The following is a 12,704-nucleotide window of genomic DNA, read 5'->3' as shown; positions in this document are numbered from 1 at the left end:
AAATATCAAAGGCTAAAAAATTCTGTCTTAATGGAATACTAATAATTGTACCTGTCTGAAAAAAAAGCCTTTGTAGCTCTCAATAATATTTGCTATTTTAGTTATGATCATTGCCATTACATTATCACATCCTGAAAAAGAACTCACATTAAAATTACAATATACTTCTAAGGATTGAATATTAAATTCTCCAAGAAACATGTTTGTATTTTATAAGGGTTTGGGCTGGGCACAGACTCATGTCTGTAATCCCAACACTTTAGGGGGCCGAGGCAGGCAGATCACTTGAGCCCATAAGTTCGAGACCAGCCTGGGCAACAAGGCAAAACCTCATCTCTACAAAAAATAAAAAAATTAGCCAGGCAGGTGGCATGTGCCTGTGGTCCCAGCTATGCAGGAGGCTGAGGTGCGAGGATCGCTTGAGCCCAGGGAGTTAAAGCTGCAGTGAGCCATGATCGCACCACAGCACTCCAGCATGAGTGACAGAGTGAGACCCTATCTCAAAAAAATAAATAAAAATAAAAATAAGGGTTTAGGTAGATAACAAAATGAAATAAATGATTAAAATGGAGAAAGTCTAAGGCATCTTAAGGCAATTCAGTATCTGGGCTATTTTGGTGCAGATGGCAATTGTAATACCCCTCAACAATGCCCCATAAGCATTCATCCTGAAAACAAGATTTACATCATAAAACAAAGGGGATAGTCAGCACAAATGTGTCTGCTCTTCAAGCCAAAGTGACTACAACTGAGCCCGTGACCAAGTGATACTGGTCTATCCAATCCCCCAAAACATCTCTAGCCACTTGGTGCAAATTCTTTCAGTACTTCTAGAACAAAGGTAGCCATTTCATCTCAGAAAGTTCAGAGCCATTTCCTAGCCATGATGTCTTTTTAAAAGAGGGATCTGACTACTGATGGCAAGAATTGTTTTATATCTTCTTCAGTTTGCTTAACAGGAAACAAACTGTTGGAAAGAGGACAAATTTGTATCTTTCTCATTGACTTCACCAAGGGCAAGGCTCTATTTAGCAACCAGCAAGAACAATGTAGAAATTGTTCACTAACAACGTGAATCACTTTCAGACAATCCCCAGAAAATCTGGGATAAGTTAGGTGGAAGAGAGATAGATGACAGTATGTGGAAAACGTTATTTATGAAAGTTAATAAAAATTTCTACTGCAAAGGAAATACTAGAGACAAAATTGAAAAGCCTGACATTGAGAATGAAGCTTATTCCAAGCTGATTCTGAGATGCAAACAAGCAAAGGGCCAATTCATTAAGTGCCAAGTTCAAGAAAGGGATGGCAGCCCAGAGCTACAGCTGGAGAAGTTCCTCTCCTCAGGGTTTTGCCAGGAGCCTGCTCACATGCGTTGCAAACCATCACAGATATGTTAGGGCAGACCCGACATCCTTGCTGAACTTTCTCCACATCAGCTTTTCGCAGGATGGAAACAAGTTGGTAGGTTTAGGACTAAAGGCAATCTTCCTCATTCACACTTGAGGCCTTTGACAGAAACTTTCAAAATGGAAAATGAAAATAGAAGCCAGTCAAAATCAAGATCTCAAGTTTTACAACATCTGGAGATCCCTTTTAAGGACAATAGCTGATAAAACCAGAAATGAACTTAAGTGAAAATGCACTATAAGAAATATCTAGATACACATTGGCTATGCAATGGATCCTGACATCTTTAATTTGTTTGAGCTGTGGGAATGTTTTCAAAAAGAATGGTGAGAACACAGCAGGACAATGTTTTTTTGTGAGCGCAGGACACTGTTTTGTGAGGTTGAAATGAAACTGTTTTAAATTAGTGATTGAAAGAAGTGTCTTTCCTTAGAACTTTCCCAGGTCATGAAAATAGCAAACATTTTAATGGTGTTCATGTAACTGGATTAGGGAAGAAATAAATACCAGCTAATGCACCAATGAGGTAAAGGTGAGCTTCCAAAATTCTAATACTAAGGAATACACTGAACATCAGGTTGAAATAAAAAGTCAGGCTTTCTTGACCGGCTGATATTTATTTCATGATTATATCTGATAGCAAATGTGTCCAGGTGATTCATGCTTCTTCAGAGGCAGTATAGCACAGTAGCCAAATACTGTTATCTCTGAAGCCCAAAAGCCTGGGTTCAAATCTCAGCTCTGAAACTAGTCATGTGACTTTAGGAAACTTACTTAACCTCTCTGGCCCTCAGTTTCTTCATCTGTTAAGTGGGGATAATGATGGCACTACCTTATATGGTTACAGTTTCAAAAATTCAATGCATGAATGAATTTCATGCATGAATGCATGTAAAGCATTTGGAAAAGCGCCTGAAAGTGTGCTCTCAATTCTAGGTCTCATCTCATCTGCACAAAGGCCCTGTGAGTTAAGTACCATCCATCATTCTCATCTCATGAATAAGGAAAGGGAGGCTTTGCTAGGTCAATTAACTTGTCCAAGTTCACACAGCTCGTAAGTGGTCGAACCAGTACTTGAAAAACTTCTATCACGAGTTAAAGCCCAAGCTCATAATCACTCACAAAATAATGTATTTGGGGAAATGACTGTGAAGAGTTGGTCTATTGTACTGCAGGAAACAATGGCTACTAGGGCGGAAATAAGGAACATTCTTCGTTTAAGAAGTAGCTCCTGATGACCCTCCAGGAGACATTCACAACTTCTTTCCTCTCTCCAAAGCCCATATAGTAGAGATGAAGTAATATGATTTCAAAGATGACCCCTACTAGCTCAGTCAAACTAAACTTCTCTTAAACAGGTCACGTTCCTGACACTTAGCACAAAGCAGGAATATCTCAAGCAATTCTTCTTCCCCTTACTCAACCAATTCTCAAGAATGTGTCTCTCTCATCACAACTGTGTGTCTCACTGGTAGAATTAGACCATGAGCCCATTTCAGCTGGCTTCTAGGTGAAGGAAAGGAGGCCTAGCAGGTTCTTGCTGAGTTTTAAAATGAAGTTTAGAGTTGGTGCCTGAGCCCTTTCTGTAACTATTTTGCTTCTGGAATCCTCTCTCCAGTACAACAATCCCTGTGTTCCAGGAAGCCAGGCTCTATGAACTGTTCTTGGGTTAGCCAAAGTGTGTGCTGCAGTAGTATATTCTACTCCATCATTAAATTCTACAGCTCTAATTTTCTCATCCAGTTTCACCTCCAGAAAGGCTCCCATTCTCTTAATACACAGTACGAGACCCTTTGCATTTTCACTGGCTGTACCATGGAAGTCCAAAAAATCAGGACTGGCAAGCTTTCAAATGTTGCTTCTGTTGTTCTTACTTCCTGAACCTGAAGCAGCTTCTTCATTTCCCTATTCTATCCCCCAATGCTTAAAGTCATACCCTTACTCTCAGGGGAAGACTTAAATGTCCCACCTTCACTGTAGTTTTCATAGAACTGAATATCTGTGTTCCCTGCAAAACAGAACTGTTACCTTGTCTGCACCCCTCAGTTGTTCGTGATCCCCTCTAAGTACCACTACCATGCCACTTAAGGCAATGTATCAAGCCCTTTCTCTGCTCAGCATCTAGCATAGTCTTGAGACATAACAGACACTGAATAGGGTTTACTGAGACATTATTAATGAGTGACTAGGATAGGTGAGGCAGAGGTGATACAGCGAAAGAGCCTAATATTTGGTATTAGAGACATCTAGGTTCAAATTCTGGCTTTATCACCTCATATGGCAAGACCTCTACAAACCTCTGTTTATCTATGAAATAGATCATTTCATTAAAAGAATTCAATGAGAAAGGGTTGTAAATATTTTTGCTACATGGTGAGCACTTAACAAATTTTTGTGTCTCTTGAAATCTGCCCACATTTTCTTCTCTTTATATTCCTCCTTCCCCAAACTCCATGCCATTTCCTCTCCCTAGAAAAGAGGAAGGTGGTTGTTAAAAGTTTAGATAAAAGAGAATTCTAATGACAAATTTTAGGAGAGTTCATCCAAACAGACTCTAAGAAAGAAAGCTATCCACTCGACTTGAATACTATAAATCTAATGTCAAGAAAGGTTCTAGTATGAAGATAAAGATAGGATTCTTAAGCCAAGACTTTAATAATTTCTGGCTGCCATCACTGAGTGGATATAGTAGGCTGTCTCGGTTTGGGGCTCCATTAAACTTTTGATATATCTAGTGTATATCTAACATATATCAAAAGTTTATATCTGATTCCACACTCACCAGAAAACTGGGTCTGACTTCTAGGAAGAATTATTGATCATGCTGATTTCAATTCTTTCTAAACCCCAATGGCTATGATAGCTCGTGATCAGTAAGAAACATGGCTTCTGGGTGTGATCCAGTGGTGAGGAGAAAAAGTTCTGTCTTATATCAGTACTAAAGGCAAGAAAAAAAAAAAAGTTTCTCACATAAATTAATCAAGTAGTTTTCAGGAGTCTACCACAGTCTTATACACACTGTAGGTTCATAAGAGAAAATATTGATTGACCTTGAGCCCAAAAACCATTCTTGCATCTTCAAGTAGAGGGCCAGGTCATTCCAGGATTTCATGTAGCTCCATTTGTTTCCTGTTTCTATAGAATCCGTCTTCATTCTTTGAGATTCTTAGTTCTCCAACAGTAGGAAGCCCCAGTATCAGTTTTTCCTGAGTCTTCCTTTTCTATTCCAGAGGAAAATCAGACAGCCAAGTGCAAAAGGCCCAAGTATATTTGGTCCAGATGGGCTCTTGCCTTTTCCTCTGGAAAAGAACCAGACCTTGAGGGTGCCTGTCAGTGACTTCTAGTTACAATTTTTAGGTCTTCCTAAGATTTCAGCTCAAATGTTTATACGGATGGCCAGGTGTGCTGGCTGCTGCCTATAATCTCAGCACTTTGGGAGGCCGAGGAGGGTGGATTGCTTGAGCCCAGGAATTCAAGATCAGCCTGGACAACACTGTGAAACCCCATTTCTACAAAAAAATACCAAAATTAGTCAGGCAGTTAGGCATCTTGGCACGTGCCTGTAGTCCCAGCTACTCGGGAGGCTGAGGTGGGAAGATCACCTGAGCCGAGGAGGTCAGAGGTTGCAGTGCGCTGAGATCAAGCTACTGCACTCCAGCCTGAGCAACAGAGTTTCACCTTGTCTCAAAATAAAAAATTATAGGGATGAATTGATCTCTCTATATGTTGCTATTCAATTAATATGACTTACACCAAGAATAACGAGAAAGTAGTTTTTAAATAATTAACATAGTAAGCATAATATACCTATTAATATAATTAATGTATTGGGCAATAATTAACATAATTAGGCATGGGGAAGAAGTTAAGTGCTTAAAAAAGGTAATATTCGATTTATAGAGTACATCTAAAGGTAGCTAGAAAGTCTACTTAAGGTTCTAAAACGTTTTATAAACTGTTTTTTTAGCAGAAGTCTACTCATGTCACAAAAATATTCTTGTTCATACATATAATGATATTGTGAATACAACAACTTTAAGGCAACAGTCCCAGACAACCAAATTGTAACCATTATGTTTACCATCTTGGCCCATATCCCAAGCTCCACATGTTTTCAGCATCCTTTTTGGACTCAACAATAAGGGCTCAACTATGAAGACTCCTTTATGTTACTATTACAAATGCAAAGAGAACAAATCCATTTATCTAAATATGAATTTGAAATTCTTTGTAGTATGGTGACCATATGCACGGATTCTCAGAAAGCAAAAGACAAATATTCATTTCCCACTCTGTGGAAGTACTTTAGGTTTCTGACATGGGGAACTGATCCTATTAAGTGGTAATTTACAGTGGCTACTTATTGCTTAAATGTGGAAAATCCATAGGGGTAAGTCATAGGAATTAAGGAAGAGAGTACCCTGAGTAAAATAATATGCACAGCTAATCCTTATGACTCACTCAGTATCCTTCCCCCCAATCCCCCCATCCTTCAATCCAGCCACCCCACCCCTCCCACTCAATTAAGTGAAACTGCCCAGCCAGTTTGGCTGCTACAAGAATATGAGTTGGAGCAGATGTAGTCTGTTTAGAAGAAGTGGGCCTTTTGCCATGGTTTCATCTCATTTGCACCAGGATTCCACTAGAAGATTCTCTGCGTTGGCTATGTGATGCCCTTCATACAGTGTGAAGGAAGTAGAAGTCAGGAAAGAATTTTGTCCTTACGGAAGATCAGCAGGAGTAGAAAGCCTCTGTCTGAAATCTGAGAGGATTATGTTCCATTAAAGTTGCTAAATATTGTCATTGGAAAATTACTCATGATAATCCTCTTTCTTCTGAAAGTGACATTCTAAACAAACTATGGTCTTTCTGCTTTGCTTAGAAATCTATGATTTTCTTAAAAAATTTAGACATAGAAAAGGTAAAAAAGATTGCCTTCGTGATATTTTTATTTTCCCCAGAACTTGGGGGCTCATTGCTTGCTATCCACTGGACACGTAAGCCTTCTCTAGAACAACGAGATGTCTGCTCCACCCAAGGCTACCTTTTCTATTACTTGACAGGCTAAAAATTAGTAAACACACAGGCAAAAATGAAGGGCAATGTGAATTGGAACCCGTATTGGTTTGCAGCTTTCTGAACATGTCTTAACCTACAAGAAGTTTTTAAAGAAACTTTAAGTTGGATCTTTGCCTCAGAAAAATAAGTCTCTCCCTTTCCTTCCTTCCTTGATAAACTGAACCAGCAATAGTCTATGTAAAAACTACCACATTTGCTACACTCCATAGTCCTTTAAGTTAGCCTTTACATAAATCCATTTCTTTTCAGAATTCAGTAGCGTGATGGGGTAAAGATTTAGAATCTTTACTCTCTCCAAAAATTTTTTAAAAATATGAACAGAGAATTTAAATACTAATTTTCCCTACAAATATGCTACTTTTAATTTAATTTAGTAATTTCTATCATGTGCTTGTATAAATTATTTTTTCTAACTCAAAAAGATACAATTTCAACATAGGAAATTTGTAATATGCAGAGATACGTTTTTTAAAAGGGGAAAGTTAGCCCTAACTTTTATATCACAATCTCATTCCCAAACACCATTAGTGTTAAGACTTGAGTGTATTTCCTTTGAAATTTTTTATTTTTCATATTGTCTTTAATATAGTGACCAACATGTGCTAGAAATTTTGTAACTTATTTTCTTTTAAATATTATATATATTTTTTTAGCAGTCTGATGACAATCTGTAATTCAGATACAACTGCTTAGAGGCTTTGGGAATTGTTTTTAAATTTTTACTATTACATGATATCTTAGGGACAAATATAATTTCAAGACAAATGGAAGTCCCAGGGCAACTATTCCACTGACTGGGTACAAGACTTGGATTGTAATTTCTTGGGGCAAATGTGAACTCAGAAGCAAAATTCCTATCATGAAACATATCACTATAAATCTCTGGTAACAGAGAGACCCTTTTCTGACTCTACTGATCCAGGAATCTGTGTAACAGAGAAAGACTGGGTCTCTAACGGCATCGATTGCAACGTTGACACGTGGAAGAAAGTTGAACCTGTTGGGCCAAGACTGATTGTGCCACGGGAGTCCCAAGGTCTTTGCTTATCAAAGGACTAATAATTACTGACCATTGCATTAAGAATACTATTGAGATTATAGATTTTTATAAGAGTATCCAAATTAAGTCTTAACATCTTGAATGTTCAATAAAAACTGTAGAAGAATGAATAGTTCCAAATTACCAAACTGCTTGGTAATTTGATGGCAAATAAACTGGTGGCTAAAAAAGTTGGGGGGCCCTGTAATTCCAAATACACACAAAAGAAATGAACAAAAATAAATTATCTCCACCATTTCCAAGTATAGCCACCGCCTCTCTGCTTCAAGCTTGCTCACTCATAGAACCTGAAAGCCTTTAGAGAAGCCTGGGGAAGGAGTTCCTAAGAAGCTTGCCATAAGTCTTCTGAAGTATGTATGGGTGTAGGTGGCACAAATTAAAAATAGAGGCTAGTGCTTGCTTCTCATCTAGAGATGACTGAGGAACTGAGATCTGTTGGATCAGCTCATGCCAATAGGACACAAAGGGGCTATAACAGTATGGTGTTTGTGGGAAGCAAAATTGTGGGTATACCCATTCCAGTTCTCTACGAAACTTTGAGGGTGGAAAGAACTCAGCGGTTCCTCAGCTCCTTATAAAGGAACACAGAGGTTACAGGGGATATGGGTGCTGTGGGGCCACCAAATAGCCACCAGAAAAGGTAGAAGGGACTAGACCATCAACTATTGATGCAGCTAAAAAATAATTAATCTGCCACTCCCTGGGAGGGAGCTGGAGTAAAACTGAAAGTCTTCTCAAGAAATTACAACTACTACATCAAGAGAGTCCACCAGTGTCAGAGAAAAGGAGACAAAACTCAAAACAAGAATTTCTGCTTAAATGTCTGCTTTCTCCATGTCCCCTTCTGCCAATGGAGCTAGCCCTTGCTTGGAGAGCGACAATTAGACGTGGTAGGTTGAACACAGTGTTTATTATTCTTCCCTCATAATTCTCCACCAAAATGACAGTAGAGATTTTTTTTGTGAAGAACAAACCTAGAAGGGCAAAGAGAAGAGGAGTAGAAATAACAGATGATGATAGATGGTAACAACATTTTATAGGTTGAAAATGCAGTGGATAAGCGGTAATCAACTTAGAAGATGGGAAAAAATGAAACTGTGGGTTGGGGGTGGGGGCAGTGAGAAAGAAGCCAGTTCAAACATGTGAATCCTAGGACCGGAGTAACCTGAGGAAGGTGGGTGTGCAGGGTAACACTGAAAACAGGAGCACTGGCTCAAAGTTTGTAAATAGGTGATTGCCCCTCCCCCCTGCTTTCTAGCGGTTTTGAACATAGAAGCTATAGGTTTTGTAACACCATCCACAGCTGGTAACAAAAATGATTTTCCATGCAGAAAACCAAGACAATTAACTGAAAATTCACATGCCAAATATGACATTCCCTATCCTCCTTCCCCAACTGGGCTCCTAGAACAAAGACAATTAGGTTTAAATCCCACAGGCAGAGATGTGTAGAATTTCCCACTAGAGAACTGAACAGACCAAGAGAATGGATGTGTAGATCCTCTTATTTGGGGTCCTTCAATGAAAAAGCCAGCTTTCCATCTTATCTGCTTCCACTCAAGAAGCTGCTAGTCGTCAAATCCTGCTCACACATACAAAGCTCCCAGTCAGCTTATCAGTGCCACACTCTGAAATATCAATAGTCAATGTTGTCTTTCTGTGTATCAAGCACCATTCTAAGCACGTTTTAATTTTTATGCAAATTAATTTCTTTATGTATATATATTAATGTTTTTCATATATACATATAAACTTAATTACTACTTTATACCAGTTTTAGAAGTAAGTACCATTACTATTCTCATTTTTCAGTCAGGAAAGTAAAGTACATAAAAGTAACTTGCTCAAGGTCACAAGCTACTAAGTAGTATGGCTAGTTTCACAGTCTTTCAGTTTTTATCTAGAGCTCATGCTTCTAACCTGTACATCTCACTGCCTCAAACATGACAATAGAGACAAAGTGAAGCAAAAAAGGGAAACAATGGAACAGGAAACCAGAACCAGAAGAAAAGTATAACCAACTATACCACATTTACTCAGGTAAAACATTATAATCATAAAAAAAAAAAAACAGGATGCTTTTTCATTCAGAGAACGAGAGTATGAATGCAGACAATTGGATAGATGAGCTATAAAATAGAATTACAGAACTAAAAGAGATAGAAAACTAGAATGATCTATCTAGAAAGTAACAACAGATTGAGCTGTGGTGTGAAATTCTCAAATAATTAATATAAGAAAACTTCCAAATTGCTTGAATTTTTTTCAGTAGAGATGAGGTCTTGCTACATTGGCCAGGCTGGTCTCAAACTTCTGACCTCAAGGGATCCTCCAACCTTGGTCACACAAAGTGCTGAGATTACAGGCATGAGCCATGCGTGAGGCCTAAAACTTATGAGTAAATGAGTCAAAGAATACCCAACTAGCACAAGGTTTGACAAAAGATCTACACTAAAACATATTACTGAGAAATAGTCACCAGATATTAAAAGATTATTTTTAAAGTTTCTAGAAGGGAAAAAAATCCACTATCAAAAGATGAAGAATTAGAATGGGATGAGGCATGCAACAGCAACTCTGAAGGTAGAAGAGGACTGGCATCTGGCCAATTACCAATCAAAGGTGGTAATCAAAGATGGGATAAAGATGCATGCAAATCTCTACAAAATTATATCATATGTATCTTTTTCCAGTAGGAAAACAGGGTTCTAGAAAATGGTCCTAAGTTGATGGTGAGAGGACAATTCAGGAAGACAGTCGAACAGCAATGTCTATAGAGAATTAATCCACATCAGAGTGACAGGATAGAGGGCTTCAAGAGGGATGTCTTTAGGTAAATTATAATTTGTAAATTTCTTGATTTTTAAAAATTGTATCACGCAGTTTTACATCTCTAGTAGAGAATTTAGGTCTGAATTACTAGAACAAACACAGAAAATTAAGCAGTATATGAATGAAGTCAAATTGTTAAATTCAGGAAAATACTCACAAAGGCTGGGTATGTTGGCTCACACCTGTAATCCCAGCACTTTGGGAGGCAGAGGCAGGTGGACCACTTAAGGTCAGGAGTTTGAGACCAGCCTGGCCAACATGGTAAAACCCCATCTCTACTAAAAAAAAAAAAAAAAAAAAAATTACACACACACAAATTAGCCAGGCACAATGGCACATGCCTGTAATCCCAGCTACTTGGGAGGCTAAGGGGGGAGAACTGCTTGAACTCAGGAGGCGGAGGTTGCAGTGAGCCAAGATCACACCACTACACTCCAGCCTGGGCAACAGAGCAGGATTCTGTCTCAACAACAACAACAACCATGAAAACTCATAAAACACTACGTGTCTCAACTATGAGAAACATTTATATACTCATAGTAATGTAAATATTAGTTAGCTACTTATTTAACCAAAATAGTGATATAAGATTATACTGGGAAGGGAGAGAGAGAAGCAGGTTGTGAGTTGTGTAGAAAATGGAACAAAAGAGCTAAATCCTCACTGTCCATGGAACAGAATAAATGTCTAAAATTCAAAAAATATTAGGAAATAGTATTAATTTTATTATTTAGAAATATAGATATAATTAGCAGAATAAATAACTTCCAGAGTTTTCCAGAGACAAGAATCTGAAGAGGAGAGGTGGCACAAGGTTATGCTGTTCTTCATTATAAATCTATCCATACTACTTGTTTCTTCAAACCATATGTATGAATTACTTTGATAAAAATGTTTTTAAAAATTACAAGAAAGGCTTTTTAAAGAGTGGGGTAGAGTCTCCGAAATGGAATCTAAGTAAAATGGAATGCCTCTTTGCATCTCTGTCCATGAAACAACACATGACTATGGCAGAGAGAATAATGGCTCCCCAAAGATGCTATGTCCTAATACCCGAAACCTGGGATGTAAATGAACAAGGATGGATGTAATTAAGGTCTCAAACCTTGATATGGAGAAATTATCCTGGATTATCCTTTCCTGGCTGCAGGAAGTGAGATGCAATAAGAGAAGGGCTCAACTCACCCTTGCTGCTCCTTGAAGATGAAGGAAGGGGCCATGAGCCAAGGAATGCAACAGGCTTTAGAAGCCAGAGACAACCTTCTATTGACAATCAGCAAAGAAAACAGGGACCTTGGTCATACAACCACAAGGATTTGAAATCTGCCAATAACACACATGATCAAGGAAATGGCTTTTTCCCCCCAAAGCCTCCAGAAAGGAATACATCTGCCAGCATCTTGATTTTAGCCTGGTGAGACCTATGTGAGACTTCTGACCTACAAAACTGTTAGATAATACATTTGTTTTGTTTAAAGCCACGACACTTCTGGAACTTTGTGATGGCAATAACAGAAAACTAATACAGACTGCCAAATCCCAAGCCATTTCACGCAGTTACCTACTTAAGTGACAATGTCTGAGAGTGAATGTTGACACTTAATATGCTCAATAAACACATGAACTTAAAATTCACTACAGAGATTGTCTCATCTTCTCAACATAATTGACAAGGGTCAACTGAGAGTCAAGCAATGGAGTATCCATCTCCCCACCACAGGCTGATCAGTAGTTTTTAGCATAGCCAAGATGTCTGAAGGTTCCCACAGTGGGAAAGGGAACTTCTAACAACCAAATTTCTTCCGCATTCTTCCACTAGAGCCATTTCTCAAATGCATCCAAGCCAGTGGGATGTGTTTGTGATGGAAATTAAACATTTATAAGCACCCAAGATAAAAAAAGCACAAGCTCAGACTTCAGAAGTCTGCCCTGAAGAAAGGATGGGGGTGGTCTTGAGCACAGGTGGAAAAACTAACCTTTTCTCACAGCCCTCTGAGAAGCGACATTTGTAGAAGTTTCAGGGCTATATAGGCTTTAACAAAAGATGTTGTCCTTCACTTCAACCTGACAACCAGCAAATCAGGAAAATCGCCCTGATCACTTTCTTAACTAGAACATAAAAGCCTCTTGGAATTAATAAAGAATGACTGAGAAATTGTCTTTATTAAAATTTCTATTTTCAGAAAAAGTCAAGGGTTACTTTTTTTTTTAAGCAGAAAAGTCATCTAAAGTAAATTTTAAAAGGATAATTTACTGATATAAAGTGAGTAAAGTAAATTGACAAATTTAAAAAATGCAAAGGAATCCTATTTCACTATTGACA

General features: G+C 38.3%; 1 protein-coding gene across 4 annotated transcripts in view; it reads right to left on the bottom strand.

Annotated features, from left to right (window-relative positions):
* The window catches only part of SUGCT (succinyl-CoA:glutarate-CoA transferase), a 754,504-nt gene that overhangs the window by 165,245 nt on the left and 576,555 nt on the right, over nucleotides 1–12,704 (bottom strand). The gene's annotated exons all lie outside the window — the stretch shown is intronic.

This window comes from Papio anubis, chromosome 4, assembly GCF_008728515.1.
Source record: "Papio anubis isolate 15944 chromosome 4, Panubis1.0, whole genome shotgun sequence".
In the NCBI taxonomy this organism is placed as follows: Eukaryota; Metazoa; Chordata; class Mammalia; order Primates; family Cercopithecidae; genus Papio; species Papio anubis.
This window is presented reverse-complemented; position numbering and strand designations above follow the sequence as displayed.